The following is a 23,880-nucleotide window of genomic DNA, read 5'->3' on the forward strand; positions in this document are numbered from 1 at the left end:
ATTAATAGCCCTTTTATGATCACAACAGACATGCAAGATCGTCTGTGCAGTGCTTGAAAAAATACCATTGTGCGTCATAGCACAATATCTCGAAAGTGTCTGAAATAAAAGAGCTGCAGTACAGTACCAAACTGTTCATCAAAGATGTCCTCTTCAGGAGAGAATAGATATGAATGGCTACTAACTGAGGAAGCCTTTATGAAACATCATGTCTGCAAAATTAGTCAGCTTTCATGAGTGGATGGGAAGTTCCATCTGAAGCTATCACATTTCTTTCTCCTAGGAAGAAGCAGGAGCTTTGATGTACCTAGCAGAAATTCTCCCATAATAGTATTTCCCATATTTTGTTCTAGTCTCTAGCTGCATATTCTCCTTCTAAATGTTATCTGTGGATAGCAAATATCCTGAAGGGATCATGCAGTCTATAGGTTTCAGCATTACTAATCCAGCTATTGAAAGGCATGTATCTATCTGGTCAGCAACCTGAGACTCAAAAATATGTGTGTATTCTGCTACATGATGTCTGCTTTTTTGTTGTTGTGATTTATGAATTATAAAAGTTAAAAAGGTCAGGAGTTCATATTCTTCCTTAATTGCCTGACTTGAAGAACTAAGCTGTAAATAGCAACACCAATTCACAAAGGCATGCACCATTAGATTTAAGATGTCCATGCTCTGTAAGGAAATTTTTGCATATACAAGGAAAAATGAAAATACAAAACACAATATTAAAGAAATGGTTAAAGTTTGTTCCATTTAAAAGGTTTAGGGAGCACCTAACTTTGTCAAGTAGGACACTCTGAGAGTCTGTTAAGAGCTTTTAATATCTGTGGATAGTCTGCCTGGCCCTTGCACAGGAATCAAGGGAGAAGGATTAAAATCAAGTGGAATGCAAATGCTTTGGATCTTAGTGGAAAAAAAGAAAAGTACATATTTGGCTGCTACATATGATAAATAGTCAAAAGAAGGTGAGAAAGAAATCTACATGAAGCAAGGCATCTTAAAAGAAAAATGTCAAAATTAAAAGAAGTGCATTAAAAGAGCTCTATGTTTGAAGTAAAGCATAAGACAGATTAACATTTGGCAAATCTGAAAGTCTAAATATAAGGTTCAATACAAAAGTGAGGGAAAATATTGAAAGTACTGCAGAAGTAACCTTATTCATCTTCATTCTGCTCTTGTGTTACCTATCTACAGCGATAATCTACAAGGTAACTCTGGTAAAAGGCTGTCCAGTATTAAAAATCTCTGTGTAATGCTTAGTACCAGTGTGCATTGACCTCTGACTGGAGCAGCCAGGTGTTCTCAAAATACATACAATATTTACATTCATATTTTGTATAATATTAATAACATTATAATTTTGCATATCAAAATGCAACAAAGACCATAACACTCTGATTTTGCAGCTACATACGTAAGCTTTATAATCAGAGTGGAGTATAATGACCTTGTGAAACAAGTCCTCTGTAATATTACAATCTTTTTGCAAAGGCATATGTAGAAGTTAAAGGAAAAGAGGTTATTTAGAGTGACAGTGACAAGATTGTGCACTGTACTCTCTACAGTTAGTGGCATAGCCATAAAGATATTTGAAGATCAGACTCAGTTTATGCTTATTCCTTCCATGACCAAATATGCTCTGCACACATGCATGTAAAATGAACACCCAAAACAAAAGACCATCCTCTGAAGATCCATGAGGCAGTGCCTTTCTAATACCCAGAACTCTGTCTAGATAGAAACTCCGTGCTTTGAGCTTATCTCTTTGTTGCCACTGATATGAGAACTCCCCCAGACAATTCACAATTTGTCACTATATGTCAGTAGTCTAATGTAACTGTCTGTAAACTGTCATGGAAGAAACAATAGAGAGTGATTTTTCCAGAGATTACAGAAGTAAAACCATCTCATCATAAATTAAGTGTTCAGGAGTGATAATATAGAAGTTAAATCTTCGGATTCATTCATCTCCAAAATCAGCAATATTATGTTTTAAAAACAAAACCCAAAACATCTGAAGAGGCATTTCTGTGTCATAGAAATGGAAATAAACATAATTTTATTCCTATAATTTCACTGAGCAGATAGAGGAGACTAACATTATGTCCATTGTACTGATGAATTATTTGCTAATGTAATATTTAAAAATCTGTCTGGAATCATGTGTTTTTTCCCTCCTCGGGGAAAATGCAGTCAATCCCCCAAGAGGTCTGTAGGTACCAGGAACAAAAGATCTGATGACAAGTTTTGTCTGTCATTCTGGTTTTGGTCCAAACACACACTATTTAATGGGTTTTAGAGTTAACTTTGGAACAGGTGAAGCATCTCCTGTTAAGTGGTTTGTCAATTCATGGATGTAAATCATACAGCAAAAGCTAACAATAAGTGATGTTCTTCGTGGAGAAATTTGAAATACATTCTTTTACCACCTTTATTTTGTTGCTGGTCTGGAAAAACAACATTTTCAAAGGGTAAACTGGCACATTAAACACCTTTCAAATTCTGGTAAATACAGTGAAAAGAAGAAACTAGAAATTACTAATATCAGCATATACAATTTAAAATACTACTTAGTTTTGCAGTAGGCTTAACTGAATAAGCCACAAAAAAAGCCCTTGCTCTGCTAAAGTGCTTAGTATCAGACTCAGGGATATTTTTAAATAGTTTTTTGTAAGAAAAGATACATTCCAGAAAACTCCTGTTTAAAATTACTTCACTTTAATTTGTGTGAAATACAGACTTAATGAGAAAAGGGAATTTCCTCTAAAAGATATTGGCTTGAGCTATAAAATTAATACAAGCAAAGTACAAAGACATGAAATGTATCTATCTGAATAACTTTCATCCTGGGACCCATTAACATATCTCTCAAGAATTGTTTTAGACAGATGGATAGCAATTTCTCATGACCTCTGCACTATTTTGTGTTATCTTTGGGAAGGCTATAGCTGATATTCTGTCTCCAGGGCTTTCATTAGAATCAGATGAGGATTCAAAAAATAGGGCAATAAAAGGCATAAATTATTTCAAAAAGATCAGGGGAATTAATTAAAATAATAGATAGTTCCTTTTCAGAAGTTAGAGAAATCTTAGTTTATATATTTCTCTCTCCCATTAAGGCGAAACTACAGAAGTTTAATATTAAACATCTGAAAATTATCAAGAACCTTTATTATGGGCTAACAGTTAAGTTTGGTGCTGTCATTACAGTGATCCAGTTGCAGTAAATTTCAAATATTGATGTTCTCATGAAAACCACCTGGTAGCTTGGGACCAAGAACTATTTTGTACCCAGGTTTAACAAGGGATCACAATAGGTGCAGAGTTTCCACTAACTTTCTTCACTATTCCAGTTCAGAGTGCTTCCCACAGATTGTTAATTTCTGAAGAACAATCCACTGTTCATGCTAAAGTGAATTGTTTTTAATTGTAGACATAAGCATTATACTTGTAGATATTACATACATAGATGTGTCTGTATGAAACTAAATATTTGGTGGAATCAAGCCTTTCTTTTTTGTGGTTTTGACTAACTAGTACATGGAGCATCTGAAAGGAACATCTATTTTTACAGAGCTACTGTGATAGCAAATCACAGTTCAGAAATCTCAAAACACTCTTTTCAAGTTAGAAAAGAGAAATATGGTAGATTTTATGCCCATTCTTTACTGCTCCTATGTTATAGGAACCATAGACAATTTTGCAATACTTTGTGTTTATTTCCCTCTTTTAGAAAAGGACAGCAAGTTATAGGAAGGGAATATACAAGCACTTTTGCTTGAATTTGCCTCATAGGTTTCCTAAAGCACTTGGGATTATGCAAAGTTCAGGTGAGCTGATGATTGCATCATAAATTTGTTCTCTAGGAAATTAGTAGGACAAGCATTAGGACCTAAGATGTCATAAACAACTTGCCACTAAACAAACTCAATCTCCAAAAGTTTTACAGAATGAGCTTCCTATCTATTGCTAACCTTCTGAGAGGAACCAGTTTGTGTTACAAATGGGTTTAATCTGATGTGAAAGTGGCACATACTGTAATGGCAGTATTCAAAAGCAAGGCTGTAATTTTGGTTGTTTTCTGGGTGTGAACTGCATCTTTTTTTCACCGCATCACCTGTTTGTGAGAGATACCAAAATCACTTCATTTGATTAAAAATTACACAGTGTCATGCAGACTGCTTGCCTCTGCTTATTAGTACAGGGAACTTTGTCTTCTCTGTGATGAGAACAGAAATGTATAAAAGCATGGCAGCACTTTGTCTCCTTCTAGACAGGGGTATAAAGAAAGCAAGAGCGTCCTTCGTTTCAAGTTGATCACACTGTCCAGGAAAAGATGTTCCTGACTCCTGATAAACACATCCATCTGTGAGGTTATAACTGGAAGTAGAACAAGAGGTACCTTCTTATCTGTGATGCATGGGAAAAGCCGACCTGGAAAGCCCTGGGTACTGGTGATTGCCCCAGGCGCAACGTGGGGAACAATGTCGTCTGCCCTTTGGGGATGCTGCATCATGCTCCCCATCCTGTTGGTTCCTCTGTCATGTCACAAGGTGGCAGTATTTAGTTTCCACGCTTCTGCTTTATCTATGATTGCCTTCGTGTTCCCTTTCCCCAAATTACTGCCATCTTTCTTTCTTTCTTTCTTTCTTTCTTTCTTTCTTTCTTTCTTTCTTTCTTTCTTTCTTTCTTTCTTTCTTTCTTTCTTTCTTTCTTTCTTTCTTTCTTTCTTTCTTTCTTTCTTTCTTTCTTTCTTTCTTTCTTTCTTTCTTTCTTTCTTTCTTTCTTTCTTTCTTTCTTTCTTTCTTTCTTTCTTTCTTTCTTTCTTTCTTCCTTTCTTTCTTCCTTTCTTTCTTCCTTTCTTTCTTCCTTTCTTTCTTCCTTTCTTCCTTCCTTCCTTCCTTCCTTCCTTCCTTCCTTCCTTCCTTCCTTCCTTCCTTCCTTCCTTCCTTCCTTCCTTCCTTCCTTCCTTCCTTCCTTCCTTCCTTCCTTCCTTCCTTCCTTCCTTCCTTCCTTCCTTCCTTCCTTCCTTCCTTTCTTCTTCCTTCCTTCCTTTCTTCTTCCTTTCTTCTTCCTTTCTTCCTTTCTTTCTTCCTAACCTGACCCTAACCTGGGTCATTGTGTTTTTTTCTTGTTCTATTTAGTCTTTTCAGGAATATCCCTTTATTCATGAGAGTTTGGACCAGGAGAATGTATCTCCATAGTCAGTAATGCTGGGGAGCTCCCATCTGTAGTAGAAGTCAACTTAAAATGACAGAAGGATCTTTGAAGCTACAAGATGCAAAATATTTCTTACATGTAAGCTTCTGTCAGCTTAGTAACTGGAATGGTAGAATGCAGTTATGAAATATCCAAAATACATGATTGCCAGCAATCGAGAGTTAATAGTAACAGTATAAATGATATTTTATAATCTTTATCATATATTATCATTCAGTTTTATTCACTGAAGGCAAAGGAATATGTGGCTGACCTCTGAATTCAATCATCACAAACTTACTGTGATTTGACTTGATCATGAGAAAAGTGTGAAGTGTAGCCAACTGATTTGCAAAACAGAGACACATGAATGTTCTTGTATAATGCTGTGATGGTAAATCTCACTGGGAACCTCAGAGACATTTTTGGTCAGAGAAGCTTGGAAGGGGTTGTTACATTGAAATAAGCACTTCAGGTATGCAGAGTTGATCCAGGGAGAATTCTAAAAGTGTGTCTTTTCCATTCTCTTATGACGTGGAAGAAGTCCAATTGCTCTCTATAGATATGTCATGCATGAGATGAAGTAGAATCATCAGAGACGTGGGAATTCTAAAAGAACAGAAAGTGGATGCTATTGACTTAAAGGTGATATCTAAACCTTTCAATTTAAAATGGTGTTATGATGGAAATAGTTCTTGGTGACTTTTTAGAAGGTTCCATCCTATCCTATTGTTCTTAGGAGCACATTTCAGTTAGTTACCACAAGTGCCTGAGACTCACATATTGATGAACTAGCTCAGTATTTAGGGCCTTTTTAGATTATGATGCTGGAAAAATAATTTGTTAATGACGTCCAATTTAGATTAAAAATAACCTCCAGCCAAATCACAGAATCACCGAGGTTGGAAGAGACCTCAAAGATCATCAAGTCCAACCTGTCACCACAGACCTCATGACTAAACCATGGCACCAAGAGCCACATCCAATACCCTCTTGAACACCTCCAGGGATGGTGACTCCACCACCTCCCTGGGCAGCCCATTCCAATGGCTAACGACTCTCTCAGTGAAGAAGTTTCTCCCGACCTCGAGCCTAAAGTTCCCCTGGTGCAGCTTGAGACGGTGTCCTCTTGTTCTGGTCCTGGTTGCCTGGGAGAAGAGACCAACCCCCACATGTCTACAACCTCCCTTCAGGTAGCTGTAGACATCAATAAAGTCCCCCTTGAGCCTTCTCTTCTCCAGGCTAAACAACCCCAGCTCCCTCAATCTGTCCTTATAAGACTTGTGCTGCAGACCTCTCACCCGCCTCATTGCCCTTCTCTGGACACATTCAAGTGTCTCAATGTCCTTCTTAAATTGAGGGGCCCAGAACTGGACACAGGATTCAAGGTGTGGCCTAACCAGTGCTGAGTACAGGGGCACAATGACTTCCCTGCTCCTGCTGGCCACATTATTCTTGATGCAGGCCAGAATGCCATTAGCCTTCTTGGCCACCATGCCATTTGCCTTCTTGGCCACCTGGAGAGAGCAACTTATGTTAAGGAAGCTCCTCTTTAGAGTGATCTTTCTGACAATGAAAATAAATATGCTTTGTTCAAGGGTGATGGTTCCTGTCAACTTGTTGGAAACAAGGGAGAGGGAATTCAGCAGTATGGAACACAGGGAATGTTCAAGGATGTTGCTAGGTCTTGTAGGAAGAAAATTAGGGAGGCAAAAGCACACTTGGAGCTTAGACTGGCCTCTGCTGTGAAGGACAACAAAAAGTCCTTCTATAAATATATTAATAACAAGAGGAGGGGCAAGGACAACCTCCACTCCTTGGTCGACACAGAGGGGAACATAGTAACAAAAGATGAGGAAAAGGCAGAGGTACTTAACACCTTCTTTGCCTCCATTTTTACTAGCAGGACAGAATGTTTTCCAGACAGCTGGCCTGCAGAACTGGCAGAAGGAGCCAGGGAGCTGCATAGTTTCTCACTGTTCCAGGAGGAAGGGGTAGTTAGAGATCTCCTCAGCAGCTTGGATCCCCATCAGTCCATGGGACCAGATGGGATCCATCCTAGGGTGCTGAGGGAGCTGGCAGATGAGCTGGCCAAGCCACTCTCCATCATTTTTCAGCCGTCCTGGCTCACTGGAGATGTCCCAGAGCACTGGAAGCTGGCCAACGTGGTGCCCATCCACAAGAAGGGCTGGTTGGAATAGTCAGGGAATTATACGCCTGTCAACCTGACCTCAGTGCCAGGCAAGATTATGGAAGAGGTCATCCTGAGTGCAATCACACAGCACTTCCAGGATGGCCAAGGGATCAGGCCCATCCAGCATGGATTTAGGAAGGGCAGGTCCTGCCTGACCAACCTGATCTCCTTCTATGATCTGGTGACTTGCCCGGTGGATGTGGGGAGGCCTGTGGATGTAGTTTACCTGGACCTCAGCAAAGCCTTTGACACCATCCCCCACAGCAAACTGCTGGCCAAGCTATGAGCCCATGGCTTGGATGGGAGCACACTGCATTGGGTTAGGAACTGGCTGGAGTGCTGGGCCCAGAGAGCGGTGGTGAATGGTGCCACATCCAGCTGGCAGCCAGTCACTAGTGGTGTGCCCCAAGGATCAGTGCTGGGCCCCATGCTCTTTAACATCTTTATTGATGATCTGGATGAGGGCATTGATTCCCTCATCAGTAAATTTGTGGACGACACTAACCTAGGGTCAGGTGTTGTTCTGCTGAAGGGTAGAGAGGGTTTGCAGAGGGACCTCGACAGGCTGGACAGATGGGCAGAGTCCAACGGCATGAGATTTAACACATCCATGTGCCCGGTTCTGCACATTGGCCACAACAACCCCATGCAGTGCTACAGGCTGGGGTCAGAGTGGCTGGAGAGCAGCCAGGCAGAGAGGGATCTGGAGGTACTGGTTGATGGTAGGCTGAACATGAGCCTGCAGTGTGCCCCGGCAGCCAGGAGGGCCAATGGCATCCTGGCCTGCATCAGGAACAGTGTGGCCAGCAGGAGCAGGGAGGTCATTCTGCCCCTGTACACTGCACTGGTTAGGCCGCACCTCGAGTACTGTGTCCAGTTCTGGGCCCCTCAGTTTAGGAAGGATGTTGACTTGCTGGAATGAGTCCAGAGAAGGGCAACAAAGTTGGTGAGGGGTTTGGAACACAAGCCCTATGAGGAGAGGCTGAGGGAGCTGGGGTTGCTTAGCCTGGAGAAGAGGAGACTCAGGGGTGACCTTATTACTCTCTACAACTACCTGAAGGGAGGTTGTAGACAGACAGATGTTGGTCTCTTCTCCCAGGCAGCCAGCGCCAGAACAAGAGGACACAGTCTCAGGCTGCACCAGGGGAGGTTTAGACTGGATGTTAGGAAGAAGTTCTATACAGAGAGAGTGATTGCCCATTGGAATGGGCTGCCCGGGGAGGTGATGGAGTCACCATCATTGGAGGTGTTCAGGAGGAGACTTGATGGGGTGCTTGGTGCCATGGTTTAGTTGTTTAGGTGGGTTGGATTGGTTGACAGGTTGGACACAATGATCTTGAAGGTCTCTTCCAACCTGGTTTATTTTATTCTATTCTATCAACATTTACACATGGAGTCCAACAAGCAGATTTGCAGAGGAAAAAGATGGAGAAGGTGAATCCAGCCAGTTTGCAGAAGTAAAACTGTCCAGGTAGCTATTGACATAGTTGAATGTGAGAGATGGCCAAAGCTTTATCTCTACACTGAATGATGCATGGTATCCAATGCTTTGTGGGGTTGGCTAAAGGACTGGAAAAAGAATGGCTGCAAACAGGAAAGCCTATTTGAGCTGCAACTCTGTGGCAAGACATTGCTGCTTGCATTGAGTGAATTCTAGTAAAAGTGAGACACATAGATAGTTACATACCTAAGAGTAAAGCTACTGAGGAACATCAACTCAACCATCAGGCAGATCTAGCTACAAAAGTTTCTCATGTAGATACAGACTGTGATCAGACCTTAACTGGAAACACAAAGATGAACTCCTTCTAGCCCAGTGGGTTCACAATTAATCAGGACATCAAAGCAGAGATGCTACCTACCCGTGGGCTTGTGACAGATCAATTGACATCATTGCTATCATGCAAGTCATACATGACTATGACATTTGTGCTGCTATTAAGCAGGCAAAGCACATCAAACCCTTGTGATATGGTGAATGATGGTTGACGTACAAGTATGTGGAAGCGTGGCAGATTGATTACGTCACTCTATCTCGTTCTCGATCTGGTAAACAATACATGCTGACTATGGTAGAGGCAAGCCCTTTATGGTACCTCATATTACTGCATGTAACACCATTCTTAGTCTGGAAAGACAAATCCTGTGGAGACACAGTACATGTAGGAATTGTGTCCGGATGCAAATCACCTTGTGATTGTATCATATACTGAGATATGTCCCAAAAAAAGGCTAAGATTGCTCACAGACTTCAACTGCCCTGGAAGACTGGGGAATGGTGGAAAGATACAACAGAAATGTGTAATGGGGAGATGCCACTGGTATTGACTTTCTGGAATGTGCACAGACAAGATCATCGCTACCCTGGAAAGGGAGGATGTTGAAAAGGATACAGTAGATTCACCACCTGGCATGATAAGCTCCTGATGTCTCTTGTGCATATGGACATGTAAAAGGCGAAGGAGGAGGTGGAGACACCCCTCCCTGCCACAACAGACCCCTGTAAGCATACAGGGAATAGCCAGGAAGATTCCCTGGGGACAATACCTGGGCACATACATAAAAACCCATGTGACTAAAAAATGTATAAAAGACCTGAGAGATACCTGCCCAGGAGAAAGAAGACAATGACATCACATGCTGGAAACATCATGAGACAAGACAAACTGAAAAGGACTTGGACTCTGAAAACTCTCCTTCTTCCCATTTCTGGACAATAGTAATATAATCCCTTTCCTACTCTCTCTCTCCCTCTCTCTTGCTCTGTTCTGTCCACTTTATTCTGTTATTAAATTGCCTTGCTTTGATATTTGGCATTGTTTGTGCCTCTAATTTCATAACACGGGAATGTTCAAAAAGAACCAAGTCTCTCTTGCCCTCTGGACTGAGACAGTACTCCAGAGAGAACTGAATCAGACAATGGAACTCATTTCAAAAACAATCTTGTAAAAAAAACTGTACCAAAGAGCATGACATCAAGTGGATATACCATGTTCCCCACCATGCACCACCTTCAGGAAAGATTGAACATCACAATGGTTTGCTGAAAACCACTCTGAAATCCATGGAGGGGTGGAACTTTGAAAAACTGGGAGAAACCTTTAGCACAAGTAACCTGATTGGTAGATAGTAGAAGTCTGTAAATCGATCTGGACCTGCACAATCAGATTTGTTACAAAAGGTGGAAGGTGATAAAGTTCCTGTAATTTGAGAAAAGAATCTGTTAGGGAAAACTGTTTGGGTATTTTCTCCTTCAGAAGAGGCTAGGCATATCCAAGGAGTGGTTCGTTCTGAAGTTCCTGGTTATACTTCCTGGGTGATGCAAGAGAGTGATGAAATTCAGTGTGTTTCACAAAGAAATCTAATTTTAGCTGAGAGAGTTTGAATTCAGAGTGTATAGTACAAGGTTATAGGAGTTTCTGTTTCATGTGCAACATCGTGCCCAAAGGAAGAATCCATGAGGAACCTATAGGACACAAGCACAAAACCTGAGACACCTGAGTCACCTGGGAGACCCTGGTTTGTTTGGGTTTTTTTTGGTCTCATCTATGAAGAGACAAAATGTTTTCTTATTTCCTGGAGTTTTTTTGTTTGTTTGTTTAACTTTTGAATCAACTACATCTGAAATAGCCAGAATGGAGGAAGAATTGAAAAGATGAACTTTACTACTCATTATTGTAGATAGTGGTTTAGGTTAGATGGATAGTATTAGCAAACAATGGAATAATTTAGAAAGGATAGATTGTGGCAGTTTTAGGCTGTGACTAGGAAAATTTTCCACAGATTGAGCAGAAAAGTTGTAGAATGTAAATAAATTACCATTGGATGGAAAAGGAAAATATTGATAAGGTCTAAATAATCCCATTGGTCTGATCACTAACAAAGTTAGTTGTATAAACTAACTTTTTCTCTTTGCAGCTTCTGTGCTTTAGCAGATACTAGCTGGTGCTTCTGCCTAGCTGTTGCTTCTGCCTAGCTGTTGCTGACCTTGGCTGCATTCTTTTTATGGCTATGTACTAAGAAGTTACTCTCTGCTCTTCTCCCTGTTTCTTTTACCTTGTATAGGGTGGGGGAAGGGAGCAGGGACGAGGAAGCTGTTGGTAACCCCCTGATTTTGTCCAGGGGGTTTCTTGTGTTCTTTATAAATTGTAAATGCATGCAAATATTGTATATTTTGTACAAATTCATTGCATTCTAGATTTCTAGATTTCAGTGTGCTTGTAAATATAGCTTCATTTGCTTTCAACTGAGCTGGTCTGTCAAATTTTATTTTGGGGGTAATTTTAACCCACCACATTGGAAATGTATTAATCATAGAATTATAGAATTGTTGCACTTGGAAGAGACCTCTAAGATCATTGAGTCCAATCATCAACCTGAGATCACTGTGGCCATTAAACCATGTCCCAAAGTGCTATGTCTATGTGTCTCTTGAACACCTTCAGGGACAGCAACTCCACCATCTCCCAGGGCAACCTATTCCAATGCCTGACTACCCTTTCAGTAATTTTTTTCTTAATAGCCAATCAAAATTTCCCCTGGCATGATTTCAATCCACTTCATCTTGTTCTATGACCTGATACTAGGGAGAAAGACCAAGCTCTGCCTCATTACAACTTCCTTTCAGGTAGTTGTAGAGAACAATGAGGTCTCCCCTCAACCTTCTCTTCTCCAGACTGAAGAATACCAGTTCCTTCATCCACTCCTCATAAGACCAGTTCCACAGGCCCTTCTCCAGCTTCATAGCTCCAGCAACTCAATGTCTATCTTGTAGAGAGGGGCCCAAAGCTTGCTATAGTTATGCTCATGAAAAAATTGATAAGGAAAATACAATAATAATAAAAATATTAATAACTATATGATAATATTAAAAATAACAAAAAAAAACTAATAAGTTTGGTGTACAGCAGGAATATATATCTACAGTGGGAATGTACAATATTTAGGTAATATAATCATTTCAACATTTTTAAGCAAACTGGAAAAATAACTGGGAAAGAGAATCCTGAGCACAATGTGGTGCTCAACCACTTGGGGAGACTTGACAAGAACTGTTAAACAAAGAGGAAATAAACTACTCACAATGAGTTCCACCCAAGTAGAGGGTTCTGTTACTGTGTGCTAGCCAGCAAGGCTTTTGAGGCGTTCTCATGTGCCTTGCATGGCAAGAGACTGGTGCTGGTTGTCATGCTGTCTTGATGGCTAGGCTGGCCTCAGCACGATGGCAGGTGGCTCTTGAAGCTTCTTCCCAGGATCCGCAAGCTGGCCTGGGGTTTTGCAAAGTTCATAGTATCACAGTATCACAGTAACTAAGGTTGGAAGAGACCCCAAGGATCATCAAGTCCAACCTGTTCCAACAGACCTCACAACTAGACCATGGCACCAAGTGCCACGTCCAATCTCCCCTTGAACACCTCCAGGGACGGTGACTCCACCACCTCCCTGGGCAGCCCATTCCAATGACGAATGACTCGCTCAGTGAAGAACTTTTTCCTCACCTCGAGTCTAAACCTCCCCTGGCACAGCTTGAGACTGTGTCCCCTTGTTCTGGTGCTGGTTGCCTGGGAGAAGAGACCAACCCCCTCCTGTCTACAACCACCTTTCAGGTAGTTGTAGAGGGCAATGAGGTCACCTCTGATCCTTCTCTTCTCCAGGCTAAACAATCCCAGCTCCCTCAGCCTCTCCTCATAGGGCTTGTGCTCAAGGCCTCTCACCAGCCTTGTTGCCCTTCTCTGGACACGTTCAAGTGTCTCAATGTCCTTCTTAAACTGAGGGGCCCAGAACTGGACACAGGACTCAAGGTGTGGCCTAACCAATGCTGAGTACAGGGGCACAATGACCTCCCTGCTCCTGTTGGCCACACTATTCCTAATACTGGCCAGGATGCCATTGGCCCTCTTGGCCACCTGGGCACACTGCTGGCTCATGTTTAGGTGGGTGTCAATCAGCATCCCCAGGTCCCTCTCTGTTTGGCAGCTCTCCAGCCACTCTGACCCCAGCCTGTAGCTCTGCATGGGGTTGCCGTGGCCAAAGTGCAGCACCCGGCACTTGGACTTATTAAATGCCATCCCATTGGACTCCGCCCATTTGTCCAGTTGGTCGAGGTCGCTCTGCAGAGCCTTTCTACCCTCTAACTGACTAACATCTGTTCCCAACTTGGTGTCATCTGCAAACTTGCTGATGACTGATTCAACCCCCTCATCCAGATCATCAATGAAGATGTTAAAGAGGATGGGGCCCAGCACCGATCCCTGGGGGACACCACTGGTGACTGGCTGCCAGCTGGATGTGGCACCATTCACCACCACTCTCTGGGCTCGGCCCTCCAGCCAGTTCCTAACCCAGCACAGAGTGTTGCGGTCCAAACCACGAGCTGACAGCTTAGCCAGCAGTTTACTGTGGGGGACGGTGTCAAAGGCCTTGCTGAAGTCCAGGTAGACTACATCCATAGGCCTCCCCACGTCCACCAGACTGGTCACCTGATCATAGAAGGAGATCAGGTTGGAGAGGCAGGACCTGCCCTTTCTAAATCCATGTTGGCTGGACCTGAGCTCTTGGCCATCCTTCAGGTACGCAGTTATTGCTGCCAGGATAATCTGCTCCATCACTTTCCCTGGCACTGAGGTCTGGCTGACTGGCCTGTAGTTTCCAGGTTCCTCCATCCGTCCCTTCTTGTGGATGGGGACCACATTGGCCAGTTTCCAGTCATCTGGGACCTCTCCAGTGAGCCAGGACTGGAGGAAAATGATGGAGAGCGGCTTGGCCAGCTCATCTGCCAGCTCTCTTAACACCAGATAGCTTGTGTCTCTGCCTGGCAAGGCAGGTCTGTCTGCTCCTGGGCTTTTATGATGCATTACTGCAAAGAGCACTTGTGTCTTTCTGGGTAAAGGAGGCATGGCATGGATTCTGGGTTGCAAGGTTAAGCAGGGCTTGGCTTCTCAGGCTTGCAAAGTAAGGTTCATGGCTTCCCTCCCAGATCTTAGGCAAGGCAAAAGGCTCACTTTTTGGGCTAGTACTTATAGATTTCCCACAATCATGGCCAGTGGCAACAAAGATTAAGAGGTAGAAACCTGCTACTTTAATGTGCAGAACCAGGTTTTCTCCTAACATGGCCAAAGGCACACACACCTGGCCCACTTGGACCCCAGGGCATGTTCAGACAAGCTTGGGCAATGTGGGCAATCTCCTGGAAAAACAGACCTCCTGGCTCCTGCTCCATTGTCTGGTTTGGGGCATATCTGAGGCTTTGTTCTTCCAAGACAGACTGAACACCATATTTAATGTGTGGCCTCACCAGTGCCAAGTACAGGGACATAATCACTTCCTCTGTTCATGCTGGCCACAATATTTCTGATACAGGCAATGACGATGTTGGTCTTCTTGGCCACCTGAGCACACTGCTGGCTTATGCTCAGATGGCTGTCAACCAGCATCTTTTTCTGCTGGGGAACTTTCCAGTCACTCTCCCCCGACCCTTCAGTGTTGCATGGGGTTGTTTTGACTGAAGTGCAGAACCTGGCACCTAGCCTTGTTAAACTTCATGCAGTTGACTTTGGTCCAGTGATCCAGCCTGTCCAGATCACTTTGCAGACCTTTGCCACTGTCAAGCAGATCAACACTCCCACCAAATTTAGTGTCAACTGTGAACTTACTAAGTGTGCACTTGGTTCCCTTATCCATGTGATTGATAAAGATGTTAAACAGAACTGGTCCCAGGACCCTGGGGAACACTAGTTGATTCTGGCCAACTGAATTTAACTCCATTCACCACAACTATCAGCCACTTTTTAACCCAACATAGTGTGTGCCTGTCCAAGCCATGGGCAGTCAGTTTGTCCAAGAGGATGCTGTAGGAAACTGTGTTGAAGGCCTTACTAAAGTTAAGGTAAATAATATTGACAACCTATCCCTTGTCCACCAGAGGGTCACCTTGTCAGAGGAAGAGATCAGATTTGTCAGACAAGATCTGCTGCTCATATACCCATGTTGGCTGGTCCAAATCATCATGTTTTCCCATGCATGACATCACTCATGATGATCTGCTGCATTACATTCTTTGGCACTGAGGTCAGACTGACAGGCCTGTAGTTTCCCAGATCCTCCTTCCAGCCTTTTATGTAGATAAGTGTCACGTCTGCTAACCTCCAGTCCACCAGGACCTCACCAGTTAGCTATGAGTGCTGGACAAGGACGAAGAGTGGCTTGGCAAGCTCTTCTGCCACCTCCTTTATCACCCTTATGTGGATGTCATCTGGTCCCATTGACTTGTGTACATCTAACTGGTGTAACAGGCCACAAACAGGAGAGAATCATGCAGGTCTTGGAATCTCTAGAGAGTACTGGAAATATACTTTGAAATGGAGTGTCTGAGAAGAATGAACAATACGTGTACCACTTGCAGCCATGTCAAATAATAGGTCTTGACTGGCTGTTGTAGTTACAGGTTCTTCTTCAGCTATGAGAGTCTGACAGTTCTTTCTTTATTGCTACATCATAATCACCATAAGCTTTAAGCTTAAGTTTCCTGTAAGCAGTCTCAGAGCTTCCATACAGTACAAAGGATCTGAGAGGACCCTTCTCCCCAAGAAACACCCCTATAAGATTATTTTTTTTTAAAATGAAACATGTATTAAGGCTCATCCAGCTGCCTCTAGAATTTTCCTGCCCTTTGTTATCCTCCTACAACAAAGAACAGAAAAGAACAGTGTGCCAGCACTGAAAACTGTTCTTTGCAAGAACACAAACTTATTTCCTAAAATAAAGGGGTTCTGTCATTCTCCTTCTTTGCTAGCAATTTTATTTGTCTATTTATTTTTCTTCTGGAGAAACTTGATTCTCATTGCTTATTCTTTCACCACATACTCCTACCTTGCTCCAGCAGCATGCACCTTCATTCAGCTTCTTCACTGAAAGAGTAGCCTTTTTGTACACACTCCAAAGAATTCCAGACTCTATCCTCACAAGAACAGTAAATTAACTAGTTGAAATTAGTACACACTCCAGCAGTCTTCAGCAATAAATTCCCTATGAAACTGTAGAGAGGAGAATCCTTCTACCTTTCACAACTAGTGATCATTGGAGGAAGAGGTTGCTTGCAAGTTGTCTTAGTAAAAGAACACATTAATACCTTCATAAACAGTCATTCCCCAACTTCTTCCTTGCTCCAGCATGCAAAATAACCATATGTTTAGTTTAAGCTATAGCTCCAAGCAATTCCAAAATTCCAGACCAGGTTTGAATACTTTTCAATTGTGGAATGTAGATATTTTAAAGAGCAGAGATGATTTTTATTTTTTTGATAAAAACAAAGAGGTGGCAGCTAGAGGAGGATGAGAATACTTATTGAAAATAAGTTACGGTTTAAATATTGAAAAATCATGTTGGTAAGATAGATCCTTTCCACTGATCTTGCAAGGTCAAGACACAAACAGGACAGTTGTTTCTTTCAGATAGAAGAGTTTCATCCCACAGTTTTGAACTTACTTCTTTGTTACCTGCCTGATCTCTTAAGGGAGAACTTAGATCTTGCAAGTTCCGGTTCTTATGTTTCCCTTCTCTTATCAATAAAGAAGACTTGATTAACCATACAACTGCTGCCCTGAACACATTGTACACAGGTATTAAGATACAAAGACCTACAAATACATATCCAATCTTCAGGATTGTCTTTTGTAATCTGCTTCAAAGGCATGAATGTTATACCTTTGACTTTTCCTAAGATGATTTAAGATCACAGAATTGTTTAGTGTCAACATGGTCAAATGCTGATTACACCATGAACTGTAGTTTCTGTATTACTTCTCTGTAGAGATGACATCCTGAATATTCATGATTTTGTCCAATGTAAAATTAATTGTAACACAATAATCCATTTTTACTGATACTAACATACTGATCTTGATGCTTTGTTTTTGTTAAGGAAAGGTACCGAGTCCTATTGTTCCTAACCTTTGCCTAATGTTGTTTGATTTTTCTTTCAAATTTCTCCCAACTTAAGCCTCAAAAATTTTTATATCCTCCATAAATTTTGTTAAACCCCACTGAAAAACACATATAAAATGAAAATAACATAACATGTTTTAACTAGTCTTTCTTGTGACATAATGTCTGAATTCCCCCCCCCCTTTTTTATAACCTAAAATGAAAATCTCTTTTGTCCTATAATTTATTTTGACTTTCCCTTTAACCATTTAACATTATTACCTACCTATGACAGACTGTTGATTTAACATATAAACCCATGTGAACGTGTTCCCTAATCACAAAAGAATTAAGCAATCATGATATTCAGTCCTAATTCAGATGTTTTCTGGTAACATTCTCATGCAATGAGCCTAGATTGATGCTTTTGATCTCAGTTTATCTGGCAGTCATTGTGATCAGTGTTAGGTCTGCTGATTTTCAGTTTCATGGGCACTGCTGTTTGTCCCATCCTATTGATTCTTGTGCTGTCTTCTGCTGAGATTATTGCACTACTGAGTTGCAAAATTAATGTTTCCATGGGCTGGCTTTTCCTTGCTGGTATCACTTTTTCTTTTCCTAGGCTAAACCTCTATGTGATATATCAAAAAGTCCCCTTTCTCTCTCTTTTAAAAAATATATATAATCCTTATCTTAAAGCTATTGTGAATACAAAGAAAATACCAAAGAAACCATTCTATAATTTCCTTATATCAAACTCCTAATTTAAGCTAATCCCAAAAGTCCCTAAAAAGCTTAAAGAACTATGTTAAAATTAGACCATCAAATCAATGTCTAAAAAAAGAAATAAAAAAGATATTTTATTAACTAAAGCATGCTTTTTAAAATGAAAACCTATTTACCACAACCCTCACCTAAATTACATAGAGCTTTTTTGAAATGCTATGGCACACACACAAAAAAGGTTTGAACCAGAACACATAGAGTAACTTACTCTACTGAAATTTACCTCTTATTGTTTATACTTTATTATTACTATGTCTATTACAATCAGTTACTAATTGTAATAGTATATGATAATTACCATATGCTTAACATATTTATTATTATTACTTATTACTTGATATACCTTATTATAATTACTAGATATTTATCATGAGTACTCACTCTTCATTATGCTTACTGTTCAAACTTAACTACTAAAAGCATTAAAATGACAACTTTCCAAAGTTGTCAAATAATGCTAAAATTATTATCCATATCAGGTTTGCACTTACAAAATGTTGCATTTTTTTCTTAACAAAACTTAGGACTGCAATTTTAAAGCCGAACAGAGTTTTTGCAGACACAGGAGAGATAACAGAGAGAGAGAAGGCAGGTGTGGGGGAGAGGGGAAGTGTTCAAGAGGGGATTGAACATGGCAGTTGGTGCTGTGGTTTAGTAGTCATGAGGTCTTGGGTGACAGGTTGGACTAGATGATCTCAGAGGTCTTTTCCAACGTTATTGATTCTATGATTCTATGACAGGCTCAGCAAAACTACTGAGGGAGAGTAACGAAGGGGGAGTGTTGAATGACATTGCCAAATCCACAGCAGCTCCCTTTCCAGGTAGCTCTCGGAGTTGAACTGTAGGAACTCTCAGTGGCACAGAAGGTCCCAATACAACCATAGGGTCAGGCTGCAGTGTCCATCAGAGGCATTGAAAGTCTCATAAGTTCGCTAGAAGTTGTAAAATTCACACTCAGAGGTAACAAGGACAGTAAATAGGATTGCAGGTCTGGACTTCAGGAAAGCTAACTTTGGCCTCTTCATAGACCTGCTTAGAGGAATTACGTGATGTAGGGCTCTAGAAGGTAGCAGGGGTAAAGGGAGCTGATTAATATGCAAACACCGCCTCCACCAAGCCCAAGATCAGTATATCCCTATGAATAAGAAATCAAGCAAAGGAGGCAAGAGACCTGCATCAATGGGCAAATAGCTTCTGGAAAAATTCAAATAGAAGAAGAAAGTCTACAATATATGTAAAAATAACTGGGCACTTGTGAGAAAGATGGGAATCTTGCCAGAGTATGTAGGGATGCAATGAGGATGGCTAAGGCCCATTTGGAATTAAATCTGACAAGGGAGGTCAAGGACAAGAAGAAGAGCTTATTCAAGTCTATTAGTAGCTAAAAATAGGAAAAATGTGGGCCTGCTGCAGAACGAGATGAGTGCCCTGATGACAGAGGATACAAAGAAGGTAGAGTTTTATTGTGTTCTTTTCTTCAGGAGAAAAGACGACTTTTCCTTGGTCAATGTGAATCATTTAGGCAGACTGGACATGTACAAATCCATGGGTTGTGGTGGGATGCAACCTGTGAGTATTGAGAAAGGTGGCTGTGGGAGCTTCATTGTCTTTGAAAGGTCATGGAGAACAGGAGAGGTACCTGAGAACTGGAGGAAAGCCAGTATCATTCCAGTCTTCAAAAAGTGCAAGAAGAGGACCCAGGAAAGTACTGTCCAGTTAGTCTCATCTCCATCCTTGGAAAGATGATGACATAGCTCATTCGGCATGTTAACTAAACATATAGAGGAAAAAGTGACCAACATGAGTTCACCAAGGGGAAATCATGCTTGACCAAACTGATAGCCTTCTATAACTGGATAAACAAGGGAGAGCAGTGGATGTTGTCTAGCCTGACTTCATCAGGGCTTTTGACACTCTCTTCCACAGCATCCTCACAGGTAAGCTTAGGAAATGTAGTTTAGATGAGTGTACAGTGAGGTGGATTGAGACCTGCCTGAATGACAGTGCCAAGAGTTAGGCCTTGTCTGATCACTAAACAAAAGACAGACACTCTCTATTGAACCCTCTCCCTTTCCAAAGGGGAAGAGAAAGAAATTAAGGAAGGGAGAGTTATGGATTGGAAAAGAAAACTGAAAGAGCTGCAGTGAAAATAACAACTAAATTAAATATATGGAAATATATACAAAGCCAATATTGAACCTGTTTGCCCTGATGCCAGTTATATCACTGTCACCACTGATGTTGTGGGCAGGCACTAGGAAGTGCCACACCAGGACTCAGCAGCAAACAGAAACCAGATTCAGGAGCTTGATCCTGGAAATGGCTGGATCCCGGAAATGGATTCAAGAACACATGGACTGAGGTCAAAGGCAAAACAGTCCTCACAGAACACTGGCCAGTGAAGAAGAGAGCTTGGCTCTAGTAGTCTCTCAACTTTAAGCTTGATATGATGCATATAGAATGGCACACCTTGTTGGCCAGTTTAGAGTCACCAGAACTCTCTCCACCTCCCCTCAAGTGTGGCTTTTTACGTACTCTACCCACAGAGTCATGCACAAAATTTAGCAGTGGTCTTGATCTGCATACCAGCGCTAATGGCATTCCAGTATAATGATAATCCTTATTCATATGTTCTTAAACTTTTCATCTTTTAATGCATTTTCAGGCCACAGATTTAGGATTCTATCATGAAAAGATATACACCCAACTATTTTCAAGTGTATTACATTTTCTGAAAAAGATTGAAATAAATATTCTTTGCTATAACAAAATGCAAAGAGAACAAACAGAGATGTAAATACTAAGACTCAGTTGCTGGCTCAGGTTTCTATTACCTTACAGAAATTCAGGGGGGAATCTTAAATAAAAGTTATATTCTGTGTTAATTTTTTTATTCTATTTCTGCCTGTTGAGTTGCCTTTCTTCTTCTGTACAGATCTGATGTTGAGTGGGCAATGGCAAAGTCATCTAAAACTTTCCCACTGCCTGTTTGGCGTTCTTTTAAGTCTGATACTTGCTAGTAACACTTCTGTTTGAAATCGGTTACTTGACATGAAAGAATGACAATCAGAATAAATCCATTTATGAGAAGAATGTGACAAGATTAAAACCTAGAACTGGAATTTTTCTTTACATTGGGCTTTGTAGTTTTCTGTTTACAAGAATGTGCTGTTCATGTCAGAAATGTATTTTTGTTACCTCTCAATTTTGCCAGGATCTAGACTCATGAAAAAAAGTCTGCCAGCAGACTTTAAAGAGGTTTGGTGATTTTTAGGAGACAATATGCCAGTGATTTTGTCTACAATATAGAATGGTCAAAGCAGGGGAGTAAGGAGAGTTTACTTTACAATTGCAGGTACAAGCTGTTCTCTTCTTCACTGATGAGTTGTTGTCTTCAGTACAGTCCACAAGTTGATAAACCTGTGTAATGGGTTGGGGCAGATCCCCTCCCCACCACAGGCAGAAATAACGACTCAGACAAACGGATTGCAAAAGTGATGAAAGTTTAAATCGAAAGCAGTGAATGTTACAGAAAACCCAAAGCGCAGTGACAAAGAAAGATCCCATCCCCACCTGAGGGTGCATGCAAAAACCCCCAGGGCTCCTTCATCCCCCTCCCTCTGCTGGGCTAGTCTCAGCTGGCCAGGCCTGAGACTGCCCATCCCCCTGTGGCCTTGGGCCTAATCAGGCCCATGGCCGGGAGATCTCTCCCCCAGTTACCAAGTCTCGGAGAGGGAAGGAAAGAGGAAGTGCCAGACTCCGCACTGGATCTTATAGTGGTGCAAAGAATTATGGTAGGAAATACACAATTTCCTGTGTCCATCCCTCTGGGCTGGACTTCTGGACACAGGAAGTGAATGCACCAGGGGGGCACCCAGCTCAAACTACAACACCTGTGTCTAGAGCAGGACAGCAAACCTTAGAGGCCAAAAAATACAGTTTTTCTGGGCTAGAATAGAGAAGATTAAAGCAAAATATTAGGGTAAGACAAAACAACTTTGAAATGAAGAAGAATTACGGAGGCTAAATGTTAAATGATTCTCTCTAAAATCATAGCCAAGAAATAGAATATGCTAGTGAGGAAACCTGTAGTATCCCTGTCGCTGCAAGTTTTTCCAGAGCAACAAAGAAATGCATTACCTTCAGTGGCCAAGGCATGCTTGTTCCCGCCCTGAGGCGGGTGATGGATTTAGAAGGTTCCTCCCAGGCCTACAATTCTATAAATGTGAATGTGATCATAGACATTCAAAGCAGGACACAGGGTATGTGCAGCTTTCATATTTTCATCCTGTATCTGACAAAGATGTAAAATACAGCAGATAAACTCTACAGTGGTTGTGAACTGAAGCTTGTCTTTATTGCAAAAGCGAGCATAAATTAACATGCCTGAATAATCTTTCCAACACAGCCTCTTCCCAGGGAGAGAATATTGATAGAGGCCATGATGCAGAACAGTACTAAAGCAGCAGAAGGTGATTTCTTAGAGGGGTAATTGCATAAGCAGCTGAAAAGCTACACATGCATCTCTTGTTTTGCAATGTTGTAACTTGAGCTACCCTATTCCTCTTTCATTAACAGTTCAGGTGTCAGCAACTCTTTAGTTTAAAGGCCTTTTCACTGAATGGTCATCAATCTCCATATTAAAAGCATCATTTAAGTCAAACTGCAAATGCTTACAACTAGAAAGACACCTGAACAGGAATAAAATCTGAATTATACTTTGGATAAAAGACTTCAACATTTAGCAGTGCAAATTATACTGTGACACAACTAATATCAATATCTGCATGCAGTTACCTGGATAATATTTACCAGACCTACATTAATGTGGCAGAAAGGAATTGTGAGTAAAAGTGTTGAGAGTTTTAAATCACACACTACTTTCCTAACCTTAATTTGTATTATAAATTTTGTTAAAGGAATACTGAAGACATAAGGACTATAATATCCTCTCCATCTGCATCAAAATTTACTTTGTTTTAGTGTCAACTCATTGTTCAAGCAATAATCAAATCTTGTCACCAAACTGTTTTTCATCTGTTCATGGCAGACATATTTTGAATCGTTTGGCAGGGTGTTAACATTACACCAAACGCAAGTTCTCAGTGGCAAATCTCTTACCACAAGGAAATAGCCAGTAATTACAACATTATATCTGTGTTTTCAACCTACAGAGTCATCTTGAAAAAACTCTTTAATGTTACTGAAGTTAATACCAAATATGTATCCTTGGCATCCCACAGGCATAGAGGATTGATTATTTTACTTATTTATGCTAGTTTACAACTGAGTGTTTTTGTATTTAAAGTGTTTCTTGATGCTCTGCTTTCTATACATGCTGTGCAACAGCAGCCTTTTTTTAAATAACAGATTCTGGTAGCCAGTAATAAGCTGTTATTGATTTTACAGCCCTATTTTTTCTTTTCTATGTTTGCCGAAATCTTGACTCAAAAAGAAGAAATTACAGATGCAGAAAAATTTCATTGAAGGTGGAAAAAAGGTACAGAAATGAAAATAATATCCACATCAAAAGAAACTGAGATATAGGAAAACACAAGCATCTGTAAGAGTTGTCTGCTTTTCCTGGTTTGTGACATGTCCTGATAATGCATTATTCGTGTGAGCCTCTGTAAGACTGAGAAAGAACTACAAAATGACAGATCACAGTGAGAGAGAGAATAACTTAGACACAAATAGATGCAAGTTTTGTAAACTAAATATTAGTAAAGTGAATTTATCCAGGACATAAAGACCTCATGATGAATGATTTTAAGCAA

This window comes from Dryobates pubescens, chromosome Z (assembly GCF_014839835.1).
Source record: "Dryobates pubescens isolate bDryPub1 chromosome Z, bDryPub1.pri, whole genome shotgun sequence".
In the NCBI taxonomy this organism is placed as follows: Eukaryota; Metazoa; Chordata; class Aves; order Piciformes; family Picidae; genus Dryobates; species Dryobates pubescens.